Source organism: Scomber japonicus, chromosome 11, assembly GCF_027409825.1.
Source record: "Scomber japonicus isolate fScoJap1 chromosome 11, fScoJap1.pri, whole genome shotgun sequence".
Lineage (NCBI taxonomy): Eukaryota > Metazoa > Chordata > Actinopteri > Scombriformes > Scombridae > Scomber > Scomber japonicus.
Window position 1 is genome coordinate 32,187,516 of NC_070588.1, and position 14,915 is coordinate 32,202,430.

The 14,915-nt window shown below is 43.2% G+C and overlaps 2 pseudogenes; both read right to left on the reverse strand.

Annotated features, from left to right (window-relative positions):
• Positions 1–55: 55 nt before the first annotated feature.
• Positions 56–924, reverse strand: LOC128367705 (uncharacterized; annotated as a pseudogene).
• A 4,289-nt stretch (positions 925–5,213) lies between these two features.
• LOC128367501 (olfactory receptor 11A1-like) lies at positions 5,214–6,167 on the reverse strand (annotated as a pseudogene).
• Between the last annotated feature and the right edge of the window lie 8,748 nt (positions 6,168–14,915).

Consider the following 14,915-nt stretch of genomic DNA (forward strand, 5'->3'; position numbering starts at 1 on the left):
TGCAAATGATAGGTTTTTAGGTCTCATTTAAAGACATCTGCAGTCTGTGGGGCCCTCAGGTGTTCAGGGAGGGCGTTCCACAGCCTCGGGGCTGCAGAGGAAAAGGCCCGATCACCCATAGTGCGGAGCTTGGCTCTGGGGGCTTGGAGGGTTTTTGTGATTTCAGAACGGAGGGTGCATGAGGAGGTCTGGGGGTTGAAGAGTTCCTTGAGGTATAGGGGGGGGCATGTCCATGAATGCACAGGTGGGTGAGGAGGGAGATCTTGTACTCAATTCTGAGCGGGACAGGGAGCCAGTGAAGGGATTTTAGGATGGGGGTGATATGGTCGTATTTGCGCACCTTCATCAGGATCCTGGCAGCACTGTTCTGGATGTATTGCAGTCTCTGGATGCTCTTGCCAGAGATCCCGATGAGGAGTGCATTACAGTAGTCCAGTCTGGAGGAGATGAAGGCGTGGACGAGCTTCTCTGCATCTGCCAGGATGAGTGTTGGACAGAGTTTGGCGATGTTCCTGAGGTGGTACAAAGATGTTTTACGAGGTGTTTGATGTGGGTGTCAAAGGTGAGTTGAGGGTCCATTTTACCACCCAGGTTGGTGACGGATAAGGAAAGGGGGATGTTTTGGCCAGAGAAGGTGATGCTGGTGATGGTGGAAGAGCGGAGCTGATGTGGTGTGCCAACTAGGATGGCTTCTGTTTTGGAACTGTTTAACTGCAGGAAGTTGAGCTCCATCCACGTTTTGATCTCCTCCAGGCAGGTGGTCAGTGTGGATGTTGGCAGGGGAGCAGAAGAAGTGGGGGTTGACCTTATGTAGAGCTTTGTGTCATCAGCATAACAATGGTACGATATACCATGCCTGCTAATTACATTGCCCAGGGGAAGCAGGTAGAGGGTGAAGAGGGTGGGGCCCAGCAAAATGGCAATTCATTTTGCAGAATGGCAATTAAATATTCAATTTAGTCATGCAATTTTAAAATGTATTCGGCAATTGACATTTTAATACGCAAAGTGGCAATGCAATCCTCAATACAATTTTAATTATCTCAATGAAACCCTAACCCAGCCTTTCTCAAACTTTTTTCAGTCGGGGCACCTTTCAAAAGTGCATAAAATCTCAAGGCACCCCAGTGTAAAATATGATTAAAAACGATACTGCATAGCCTAAACGTAAATGCAAATGCCCTGTTTATTTAGACAGGACAGTGAGCATACAACTGTAAATATTAATAATAATAACTTCATAGCAACTTTATAGCACCTTTAAAAACACAGGTTTACAAAGTGCTTCACAAAACAATAAATCAGAGACACAAATGCCATAAAACCATAACAGGTGGACCGCCCAAGCAATACAGTAACACAGGCAATACAAGAACCCAACAAATTGAGACCAGGAGAACTCAAATGAAGTGCAGAGATAGCAGGAATGTTTTTCCATCACAGTGCTTGTTTCCATCCGTGCCATACGCACGCGTGCGCGCACACACACACACACACACACACACACACACACACACACACACACAATAATCCGCAATGAGAGAGGGAGAGAGAGGTCTACATGCGCGCATACAGCGCGCATACGCGCTCCCACACACAAATAAACCGCAATTGAGAGAGAGAGGAGAGAGAGTGGGGGCGGGGGTGTGACTCACAATCAGTGAGAGACGTGAGCCTGGTGCGACGCACACAACCAGCCTATCCTGGCAGGGATGGATGAGAGGCAGACACGGAGCTCCTGGTCCACAGTCCTCAGTCGCTCCCTGTACTTGTTCTTGATGTATGTCAGGCTTGAAAAGCTCAGTTCACACAGATAAGTTGTGGAGAAGGGAAGCAAAATAGCAACAGCGCTACTTGAAGCCACTGGATACTCTTTTTCTATCGCTATCCAAAATCTGTCCAGTTCCATGTCTCCAAATTTAATTTTCAATGTGCAGTCTTCCCTGATCTCTATCAGTTGCTCCTGTATTGACAGTGGCCAGTCCTTTGCGCTCTCCAGTGCGCTTGAACTCCATGGATCACGGACCCAGTAAAACTGTGCATTAGACTCCGATGTAAAATAATGATTAAATCGCTCGTCGAGAGATTTCAGATGCTGGGCTATGAGGTCAGAAAGCGTGCTGCTGTTTACATGCAGATTGCACAGGGGAAACATATCCAGCCTGCCCTGTTCCACAAAGGAACGCCAGAGTGTGAGCTTAGATCTGAAGCCACGCAGTTTGTCAGATGAGGAGAGGAGGTTTTCTTCTTTGCCTTGCATTTTAATGTGCTTGAAGATGTCAGCCAAATACGCAAGTTTTACGCACCATTGCTCATCTGCGAGCAGCTCTGCATATGCAGATTTCTCTTCTGTCAAGAAGACTCTGAGTTCTTCTCTTAACTCGTACAATCGGCCCAAAACCTTCCCCCGTGACAGCCAGCGGACTGCCGTGTGTAGCAACAAGCTCTGATGCTCTGCCCCCATTTCCTCGCACAGAATCGAAAACAGGCGGCTCTTTAACGGGCGGGCCTTTATGAAATTAACAATGTCCACTGCTCTGTCAAGTACGTCCAAAAGTTCTTTGGGAGTGTCTTTGCAGCAAGTGCCTCTCTGTGAAGGAAGCAGTGGGTTGTTCTGATGTCAGGGTTTTGCTGTTTGGCCCTGCTAATGAAACCTTTGGCAGAGCCCGTCATTGCAGCCGCACCATCAGTACAGATACTGATACAGTTCTTCCAACTCAATCCTCCCTTTTGTCACACGATAAATTTCTTCTCCTGTCGTTTTGTTTGGCAGTGGTTTGCAAAATAAAAAATTCTCTCTAATACGGTCCCCATCCACAAACCGAACATTTACCAGGAGCTGCGTGTGCCCACTCACGTCTGTTGACTCATCAAGTTGTAAAGAAAAATGTCCACTTGTCTTGATTTTCCCCAAAACGGCATCTTCAATATCCACAGACATGTCATTAATACGTGAGACAGATGTTTATGGTTCATTTTATATATTTATTTATTTAAAATAACTTTACAATTTTATTAATCCATTCATATGTAAGAAAGAATGTATTTATGTATTCAAATATTTCTATGAAATGTTTTTTTAATTAAATGTCAGAATACGTAATTTTTTGGCGGCACCCCTGACACAGTCAGGGGGCACCCCAGTGTGCCGCGGCACCCACTTTGAGAAAGGCTGCCCTAACCCACCCAGAGAGTCCAAGAAGGTCTGGTACTCCAAACTGAGTCTTCCTCCCAGCAACAAAGAGTCGCAAGGAGGCGACCCTCTCGTTCCGCGGGGAGAACTACAACACTGCTGTGCTCAGCCAGGGACTGTAAGTATCCCCACACCAGCTTGGTGTATTTCCCCCTGGACAAATCCGGAAAAAAGAAGGGAATCCAGCCCCTCTTCAGGAGTTGGGTCCCAGAGCGAGTGCTGTGTGTAGAGATCAGCTATATCTAGCTGGTACCACTCCACCTCCCGCACCAGATCTGGCTCTTTTCCCACCAGCAAAGTGATGTTCCACATCCCTAGAGCTGATTTAGGATGCCAGGCATCTGAATGCCTAGGCCCACACCTCTGCCCAATGCCTGATCAACATCGCAACTGACCCCAGACTTTATCCCTGTAGGTGCATTATAAAAGTTCACATTTCAGAACATCAGTGAAGAACACTTGGCAGTTAGTCAATGATGTGAAAAACACACAACGATAAAAATCGAATGATTTATTTATTTATAAATCATGACAGGACATTGGAAATTACAACATTAATAACAGATCACAATAAGAGGGTTCAAACTTTCTCCCACTCGCCATGATGACTTCTGCCTGTAATCATGTTTGTCCTTGGGCTATCAGGATTATGATGGTAATCTGAAAAACAGTGGTCATATCATTTCTTGTGCTGTCCTAGATAGTGCACTTTTTTGTTTTGTTTTTGTATGTTTTCCACAGGATCTTTCCACAAAAGATTAACCACACTAACCCTATAATTACCTCCCATTTCTCATTAAAATTCTTGGGGGGGAAAGTGCATTGAACACTATTACTTATTCATAATTTTTTACAAAACTGTGACTGGTCTGATCTTTTAGACTAAAGATCTAAAGCAAGAAAAAATGTGTGACCCTTGTCCTGGAGGAAATGTGTACAATGTATTGATTAAGTATTATATGTGTTTAAAACTTTTGTATGCCTGACATCAGGCACTTTAAGCACTGTTTTAATCTGCCAAGAGTTAATACTAAGGATGGTAAAGCAGCCTTCTGTTTTATGCCCCCATGCATTTGGAACAGCTTCCCAGTCTATCAGTCAATTTTTTCATTGGCATAGAAAAGTTCAGCCTTTGAGGTTTACCTTTATATATGCTTTGTTAAACCCCAGAACACAAATTTAAAAGATACATTCACAATTTTCCAAGCCTCCCTTAAAACAGCAGTCAAGTGCCCATATGAACACTGGTATTCCTATTCCCTGAGTTCATACCTGTTATTAAAAGATCTCCTGTCAGAGTTCATTTCACCTCCTGACTGTTGTTTTAAGACAGACTTGAAAAAATGGCAAATAATGTTTTTGTTTAATTTCATTTCATTTCATTTTTCATTTCAGGCAACTGTTAAACATCATTACATTGAGCAAGGGAAGTGTTACCATCTTTTAAAGTGTGGCTACAGTATGACTGCTGGATTGCAATACTGTTTGCTGTCAGTCTAAATCACCTGCCAACCGAGAAAAACACCATGTGTGGTAAAGAGTCCAACATGCCTATGCCTATTCCTATCATTTTGACATCTTGCTAGGTCAGTGCATTGATGAACAAACATTCCCAAGCCCTTTTCATGAAAAAAATCACATATGTCTGCCACTTATTTAACAGATCATCTTAGCAACCACAGCAGTCCTCCATACATAACTAAGTAGCAAGGCCAGGGGGCAAACATAAAACTTAACCTTAAATATTTAAGAAAAACCATGAGAGAGGAAATTCACATTCTACTCATGACTGACTAACAAAACTGCAGCTGACATATACACAAACAACATGTGGCTGATCATTACATTCTTAAGGCTAAAGATATTCATGAAAAATTGAAAGAGGGTTTTAGCATAGACACAAATCTATATGTTAAATATCTACTAAGTATCAGAGTATGCACAACTCTGCATTATTATTACAGAAGAAATGACTGTATATTAGCATCACTAACATTACAATTACATCAATCTTAATGGATTAGATCACTTTGGCTTGACAGAACAACCTCTTGAGGTGTTTAGTAATTTCTTTCATTTTTAGCCCATAGATAATCGGATTAAAGAGAGGATGATAAATAACAAATTGTAATGTCATAATTAAATGTACAGTTTTTGTAAAATTAGGTCCCAGTCTAATTATACTGACATCATATGCACATAAACAGGCAAAACTGACTAAAACCAGAAGATGGGGTAAACAGGTCTGTGCAGCTTTTTTCCTTACCTCTCCACAGTTTCTATAGGATATTATAAATATCTTTGTGTATGTAAAGATGATGAAGAGCATAGGAAAAAGTGCAATGTTCATCAGAGCCACAATGCCAAATATAGATCGTGCTCTTGAACTTACACAGTGGAGTTGGTAAATGGTGTTGTTACAAAAAATTCCTTTTAATGTTAGGCTGCAGAGTTTCATATCAGCACTCAGTATTGCTGGTACCGCAATCTGACATGCAGGTACAAGCCACGCTAAAGCCAAAAAAATCTTGACAGTTGTTTTTCTCATGATAGTTGGATAATGCAGAGGTTTACATATAGACACATACCTGTCATAAGCCATGGCTGACAACAGTAAGAATTCTGAACCATTTAAAGAATAAAATAGAAAAAATTGAAAGAGACAGGCTGAATATGATATGATCTGTTTTTCGGATAAAAAGTCAATTAACATCTTTGGGTACATAGCAGTGCTGAAAACAACAGAGTTCAGTAGCAAGGCTGCAATGAAAATGTACATAGGCTCATGAAGGTTTTTGTGAGTCCAGATAAGGCATATAATTGTGGAATTACAGCATATTATTAGAATGTATACTATAAACATGATCAGAAAATAAAGATACCCATATTTGTTCACGTCCACATGCCCATCAAAAGTTATATATGTTACATTTGCTTCATAATCCATTAATGTTGTCAAAAACTAAATATACATTAATAAAACAGGCAATTACATTACTAGTGTCAATACAATTTTTAAAAATAATTTAAATGATAATACTAACATCTAACCTGTCCTGGAGTGTAGGGTTAGGGTTAGGGTTAGTTATTCGTTCCTAGATACCTGACCTTGAATTATACTTGCTTTTTGCTCATCTCCAAAATATAGAAAGTGAACAGCTCTGTGGGGGGGGGGGGGGGGGGGGTTTCCATTAGATTACTTCACCCTCCAAGGATCTCATTAATTTCTCTACTTGTGAGAGGAGAAAAGTTTGTTGGTTGGACCAGATCTATGACTCCAGAAATAGTAACAAAGGCCACTTGAAGCAGTACCAAAGAACAATATTCAAAAGTCTAGTATGTGCAAGTGCAAGTTTCCTTAAAGTTCAGTGCAATCTTTCCTCAAGCTAGACTAAAGATATGGTGATTTCCAGTGTTGGGTGTAACGCATTACAATGTACCATTACTACAGTCAGTAATCACATTACAGTAACTAAACAAACTAATATGGAGTTACGTGCATTAAATAAGTTATTCAATTATCATGTATAAATTGGGCTGATAAAAAAATAATCAAAGGTGCAACTACCTAGGGTTGCCAACCATCCCGAATTGGCCAGGACATCCCGTATTTTGGATGATTTTGATTTGTCCCGTCACGGATAGCGCCCGCCCCGAATTTCAGTCACAGGCAGCTCCACTAGCCAATAGTTGCTATACATTTAACGTGCCCAAAGTCACTTCACGTTGCTAGGAGTACTTCACTCATAATGCCTGCAAGCAGCCAATCAGCTGTCAGTGGACATTGAGACATTTGTTTTGAAGGTCTACACTGAAGAGAATGTTTGAGGATGAAGTAAAAACTGACACCGCCAAGATTTATCTGTCCTTTTTCCACAACGTGGGGTGTGTTTTTGATCAACTTGTCAAGAAACTAAATATGGAAAGCCAATATGACAAACATGTTCAGGATTTTCTCATTGGTCCTCATTGTGCCAGGCTCAAACTGACAAGTGGTTGACAAGGCTGGGACCCAGAATCAACGATACGGACGCAGTGTAGCAGGCAAAAAACCAAGGGTCTTTATTAAAGGGAAAAGCAACAAAAACTTCAACCAAAAAACCACAAAGGTATCGAAAAACAAAAGGAGGGAGGCACAAAAAATCCTCAATGCCACAGGCAAAACTAGACAGAACAACAGGGCTTCGGAGGCACATGAGGACAGACACTCTGACACTGGGCGACTGGAAAGTGGCAGTATATATGCAGGTGGTAATGATGATGAACCGCCTGTAGAAATTGGCGAAGCCCAAGAAGCGCTGCAGCTCCTTACGGGAGGAGGGAGAAGGCCAGTCCAGGACAGCACTGACTTTGGCAGGATCCATCCGAATGCTTCCCTCCTTGATGATGAAGCCTAGGAAAGACACCTCAGACACATGGAACACACACTTCTCCGCCTTGACAAACAGTTTATTCTCCAGAAGCCTTTGGAGGACGCGCCGCACATGCTGGACATGCTCCTGCCTGGACTTAGAGAAAATAAGAATGTCATCCAAATACACAAAAACACAGGTGTTGAGCATGTCCCTCAGCACATCATTGACTAGGGCCTGGAAAACGGCAGGGGCATTGGTGAGACCGAAAGGCATCACCAGATATTCATAATGGCCCTGGGGGGTGTTGAAAGCCGTTTTCCACTCATCTCCCTCCCGAATTCGCACCAGATGGTATGCATTCCTGAGGTCGAGTTTGGAAAACACAGTGGCACCTTGTAACAGTTCAAAAGCAGAGGAGACGAGTGGAAGAGGGTACCTGTTCTTAACAGTAATGTCGTTGAGACCTCGATAGTCGATGCACGGGCGCAGTGACTTGTCCTTCTTGTCCACGAAAACGAAGCCGGCCCCAGCAGGAGACGAAGAAGGCCGGATGAGGCCTGCTGCCAACGAGTCATTGATGTACATCTCCATGGCCCTGGTTTCTGGAGCAGACAAAGAAAAAATGCGCCCTCTGGGGGGAGTACTGCCGATGGGGGGGTAACGTGGAGGCCCGAGTCTTGTTGAACACCTCCTTAAGGTCCATGTACTCGGAGGGCACTCTAGACAGATCTGGGAACTCAGATGGGGGGTTACATTCAGTCACAGGTGAGGCAGAACGAAGACATGTGGCATGACAGTATGAACTCCATTGTGTGATAACACCAGAGGACCAGTCTATGTGAGGATTGTGGAGTTTCAGCCAGGGATAGCCTAAAATAACAGGTGTGCTGGGAGCATTAATTAAGTGGAAATGGAGCGATTCTTGATGGTTACCTGACATGCCGAAAAGTACCGGAGCCGTGCGGTGGGTGACAGTGCATAGTAGGCGGCCATCGAGCGCACTAGCTGGGACAGGTTTAGCAAGGGGTTCACGACCAAGTCCCAGCTGAGCTGCCAGGATGTTGTCCATGAAGTTGGCATCAGCTCCAGAATCGATGAACACAGCTACCACTGAAGAATGACCAGCCACTGTAAACTGTCCATGATGCAGGGGACGAGAAGACATCTCAGGAGTCAGAGTGCGGCTCACCAGTACCCCTGGAATTACTGGTGAGCCTGATCTTTTACTGGACACGAAGCCACGAAGTGACCAGCCTGGCCACAGTACAAACATCTGTTCTGTTGCAGGCGGTATTGGAGCCATTTTTGCATATTTTGTTTGATTATTATTTTCCTGAACAATATTAAAGAGTAGCTGTTTAGATATTATTTAATTAGACTGTGTGAGTATTCAGCGACCTCCCAGGAAATGAGGATAAAAGGGAGGAGGGAGACAGGTGACTCGGATGAGACAGTGGAGAGCCATAATGTTTTTAGACCGCTCTCTTTATTCATTTTTTTTTTGTCCTTTCTTTAAGTATATTCGTGACTTTGAAATTGTGTATGGACAAATAAAACGCTGCTCATAATTGAAGAGAAGCAGTGATTGTTTTTTATTGGAGCGCGTCTAGACCACAGAAAAACCCCTGAACAAAGGAAGGCGGCTGGTTAAAATGCCGCCACAACTTGTCTAAAAACAATGCAACCTGTGGAAATGGGGATGATCCAACGCATCGGAACAGGCGCTGGACCTTTATGGACTTAGACACAGACATCTGCCTCAGCGGATTTGTGAGTAAAAGCCACGCTGGAAGTTACGGCTGGAAGTTACGGCTGGATGAAATGTTACATTGTAACATCAATGGAAATCAATCAATTAAGTGTGCACACTGACAAACAAAACAAAATCCAAATCCAATGATGTCTTGAATAAAACTTTGAACGGAAAATGGAAATAAATGTGTTGTGGAGAAGCTTCTCATGCTTTGGGATCGACATGTGGTGAAATGAAAATGTTTATGAATGAGTCTTACAAACGCGAGCTGAAGTGTATAAACGAGTTGAACTAAACTTGTGAATAAAGACGGAAAGAATAATGGATGTTGATGAAATACCTGCTGAGGCTGGCGCAGAGAAGAGATTTAAATCGCTCAGCGCATCGCGCAAAGGGAGACTTGGAGCGTGCACGCGCAGAATGAATGAAATAAAAACCTTAATGGAAACTGAAGGGAATGTTGGAAAAGTGAATGAATCTGTTGTTTTGTTTCAGAAATCACTTGAAGATTTTAATGATATTCATGAATCAGTCCAAATGTTTTTGTCCGGGGAAGACAAGGAAAAGGAGAGAATTGACTGGTATGAACCAAAAATGTCCACATTTGCGGATTTCCTTAAGGATTTGGAAAAGTGGAAACTTCTCAAACAGATCCTCAGTCATTCATTGGACGTTCAAAAAGGTCACAAGTCTCCAAACGTTCAAGATCAAGTACTTCTTCTGTTGCCTCAGCTCGTCTTAAAATTGCCGCAGAAAGAGCTGCTCTGCTGGCCCGGGCAGCAGCTTTAGAAAAGAAACATGCCCTGGACATGGAGAAAGCTCAATTAAAAACCAAAATGGAACAAATGGAGCTGCAAACGAATCTGGCTGAATCTGAGGCAAAATTAAAAGTGCTGGAAAACTTTGAATCTCAAAATGGACAAATGCAAAATGAACAATTACCAACACAAGTACCACAAGCACAACAGGGGGATGGCATGAATGAATACCTGGAAACTTACCTGGAAAACACTGATGTAACAGTGAGAACAGAAACATCTCCAGTTGAATTTGCTGAGCTTGGAGCAATTCCCAAAACACCACTACAAAGGTATTTAAACCAACAAACCAAACCATTAATAAGCTCTCCAGCACAAGATAAAACAGTAACACACATTACTCTACCACAGCATGGTCCTACTATTCAGAGTTCTCCACAAACAGCAACAGGTGTTGGGATTAAAATGACAAACAATGAAGACAATATCCTGACTGTAATGCAGAGACAAAATGATATTGCTGATTTATTGGTTTTGCAGCATAAGCAATTATCACTTCCTGCACGTGAAATTCCAGTTTTTGATGGAAACCCTCTGAATTATCAAATCTTTATGAGGGCATTTCAGCATAACATTGAGGAGAAAACAAATAACTCCCAAGACATGTTATACTATCTGGAGCAGTATACATCAGGATCCTGCCAGGAGTTGGTCCGTAGCTGTCTTCATATGGATGCTGTAGCAGGCTTTGTGGAGGCCAAGAGACTATTAAAAGTGCATTTTGGAAATGAAATAAAGATTGCAAATGCCTATATGGCTAAAGCTCTGAACTGGAACAATATAAAGCCAGAGGATGGAAAGGCATTGCAAAGTTATGCACTTTTCTTAAGAGGCTGTTGTACTGCCATGAGAGGTTTACAGGACATGGAGGAGCTTGACCTACCGTCCAACTTAAAGCTCATTGTGTCTAAACTTCCTTATAAACTGAGGGAGGGGTGGAGAACTGCAGCTTGTGACATCTTGGAACACAGAAACACACGAGCAAGATTGCAGGACCTTGTGGCATTCATTGAAAGGCAAGCTAGGATACTACAAGATCCTCTTTTTGGTGATATTCATGATCCTCTCATACATATTAGGGCTTTAAAGGCCAAAACTACCGCAGACACAAAACCAAATAGATTTAAGAGTAAAGGCAGCAGTTTTGCTACCACAGTGGCAATGGTGTCTGACAGTAAAGAAGAGAGATGGACAAAAGAGAAATCACCCATTAAAGTCAACTTGAACACCAGCACTCATGACACCCCATGCTCCTTTTGTGCTGGTAAACATCATTTAGCTGAGTGTCGGAAAATAAATGTACAACCTCATGAAGCTAAAATTGAGTTTCTCAGAGAAAATGGATTGTGTTTTGGATGTTTGAAAGTGGGACATCTGAGTAAAACCTGCAAAAGAAGAATGAAATGTCGGAGTTGTCAGGCCAAACACCCCACTATTCTGCACATAAAGAGACCTCCCAAGCCTGAGATATACACTCACCAGGCAGAGCTACATGGTATAGCAGCTAAACCTGAAGAAACATCAATCAGCAGTGCTCTTGTGTCACTTGGAGAGGGTGAGGGAACTGGGGCTGGTAGAGACTGTATACTGGCCATAGTTCCAGTGCTGGTTAAACTCTGTAATGAAAGTAAAAGTGTGCCTACCTATGCCTTCCTGGACCCCGGCAGCACTGACACATTTTGTACAGAGAACCTCATGAGGAAGCTCAACGCTAGAGGACGGAGAACTGAAGTTCTTCTACAGACTATGGGAACAGAAAAAATAGTTAAGAGCTATGAGCTAACAGGTCTAGAGGTTGGTCATATAGAAGATGGTACCTACCTGACACTGCCAAAGTTATATACTCAGAACAAAATCCCTGTCACAAAGAAAAACATTCTCACCCAGGCGGATTTAAATGAGTGGCCTTACCTGCAGGAGATCAAGGTAAAGGAAATAGATGCTGATGTGGAGCTTCTTATTGGAGTGAATGTGCCAAAGGCTATGGAACCATGGAAAATAATTAACAGCCAAAGAAATGGACCATATGCACAGTGTTGGGGTAGTTACTCAAAAAAAGTAATTCATTACTAGTTACTTCTGTAAATTGTAATGAGATTACTTTACTAGTTACTGGATTTGAAAAGTAACTTCAGTACTTATTACTTTACTTTCCCATTTCCGTGTAGATACATGGAAAAACATCACTTAGTCTGCCCACATAGTGTTTATTGTATAGAAAATGGCATGTAAAACCATATGAAAGAACACTATCCCTGTCTTCACAAAGAAATATGCCTCACTGTAAAAGCCACAAACAACAGCTTAAAGGAGGCTATGGTGGGGTCAATGAACACACAAGTTTCAAAACACAGGCGTCAATGAAAGTGGTCAAAGAAAAATATAAACATAAAGGTCACTTTATCCCATAAAATTAAAACAGAAATGCACTTAAACCCATATAAAGGAAACAGAAAATGCAGGGTCGCGGGTATTTTATCTAATATTTTTCTAAACCTGGGCGATTCAATGGTCGACAGGGGAAGCATGTCTTCTACAATGAACCCTTTCTTTTTGTGTTACCTGCTGCGCTCCAAGGCTTGACCAAATCTTAGCTTGTTTTGGTGGGGTCCGCTGCTCAGTGACTCCTTCAAATGACTGACGAGCAGGATCTTTGGCCACAAGTTTTGTATTGCCATGCTGCGCTGACAAATGCTTAGACAGGTTGCTCATTGACGTGGCAGCAGTTGAAAAACACTTGTCGCCAGGGCATAGAGTGCATTTCACACGGATATTTTTGTCTTTTCGAGGAATAAACTGGAAGTAATGTGCATATCGTCACTGGCCAAAACCCCTATCTCCTTCTCCGGCGTCTCCATCTCCAATTCCCTGCTTCTCACCGGCAGCGACGTCACTCAAATCAAATCGATGATCGATCAGGCGGCACTGACGTTCCTCCACTGAGAGGCGAGTCCGTCCCAGTTGCATCGGCTCCGAGGTGTCAGGCTGAGAACTGGTCGTGGAACTAGGAGAGACCGCAGTTTCCCAGGCTGAAAGACGAGGAGGCGCTCTGGAGGAAGATGTACAGGCTTTTTCCTTTCTGCGCTCCCAGAGGCGACCATCCACACGAATGGAGATAGCGATAAGAGCCTCCAAATCCTCAGGAGGATCTCTGGCCGCCAGTTCATCCTTAATGTCTTCAGAAAGCCCCTTGTAAAAGGCATCATAAAGAGCAGCAGGGTTCCACTTACTTTTTGCCGCCATGGTGCGAAATTCAATGGAAAAGTCCGCCACACTTCTCTTTCCCTGACTGAGATTCAGCAGTCCCCTTGCCGCCTCTCTCCCTGGAGTAACATGGTAAAACACTTTCTTCAGTGCAGCAGAAAAAAGTTCAACTGAGGCACAGACAGCTGATTTCCTCTCCCACTCAGCAGTTCCCCAATCTCTAGCCCGACCAGTGAGCTGTGAGATGATGAAGGCCACCTGGGATCTCTCTGAAGGATAGGTTGAGGGCTGCAGTTCAAAAATGAGAGAGCACTGAGTAAGAAAGGGCTTACATGCTCCAGGCTCACCCGAGAATCGCTCAGGAGGGGGCAGCCGAGGCTCCGGTGTAGAGGGCCGCATGGAGAGCAGCTGCACCTGCCTGCGGAGCGAATTCAGAACCTGGTCCTGATGAGTGGCGAAATCCCGAAGACCCCCAGCCACCGAGTTGAGCTGGTCTTCTTGTTTTTTGATGGCAGCAGCTTGACTGGCAAGCTCTTGTCGCACTGGGTCTGAATCGGCTGGGTCCATGTTAGTCAGAGTGTACTGACAAGTGGTTGACAAGGCTGGGACCCAGAATCAACGATACGGACGCAGTGTAGCAAGCAAAAAACCAAGGGTCTTTATTAAAGGGAAAAGCAACAAAAACTTCAACCAAAAAACCACAAAGGTATCGAAAAACAAAAGGAGGGAGGCACAAAAAATCCTCAATGCCACAGGCAAAACTAGACAGAACAACAGGGCTTCGGAGGCACACGGACAGACACTCTGACACTGGGCAACTGGAAAGTGGCAGTATATATGCAGGTGGTAATGATGATGAGGGACAGCTGAGGGAAGGGGCAGGGCAACAGGTGAGGGGAATGAGGTGATTGCAGGAGTGGTGAGACCTGGAATGACAAAAAAAGGATGATGAAAAACACAGAACAGGCCTAAACTGCTGGTCCCGTAACACAAACGTCTTTATGGAGAGGATCTTCTCATTGATGGCTATGAAATGGTCAGACTCGAGAAACAGATGCAGCACAGAGCTAATCAAAAATGAACTTTTAGTGTCTGTGAACTGTGACATGTCACGCAAGGACTTCTATCTGGTTGCACAGAAGGATAAAACACTGTTGGAATCAGTCAAGAGTAGAAAGAAATATCCATGGAAGAAGAAGCCTTAGCTGGTGAATCTTCTTTTGCTTTGTTATTTAAATGTATTGTAATTGCTTATTTATAAAAGAAACCCACATATAGCCCACCACCAGAAAAAATGTATGTAGTATTTGTCAAACAAGTAAACAATTTGTGTCTGTCATTTAGACCGGATTAATTTTAGAGATTGGGGGGGTCGTGGAGGTTGTTGCAAGTTCTCGCACTTTAATGACTGTCAGGCGCACATAACCTACTCAATTTTGTCTCACTGTAATGTCAGTGCATATTTTTTAACCACAATCAAAAAAATCGCCTTTGCAACAAGAGTGCTGGAGACTGCAGCACTCATGAATTTGATGTGCTCTTTTTTCACAGAGGGGTGGATATATTTCTCTGTTGTTTAGCAGTTGTAAAGT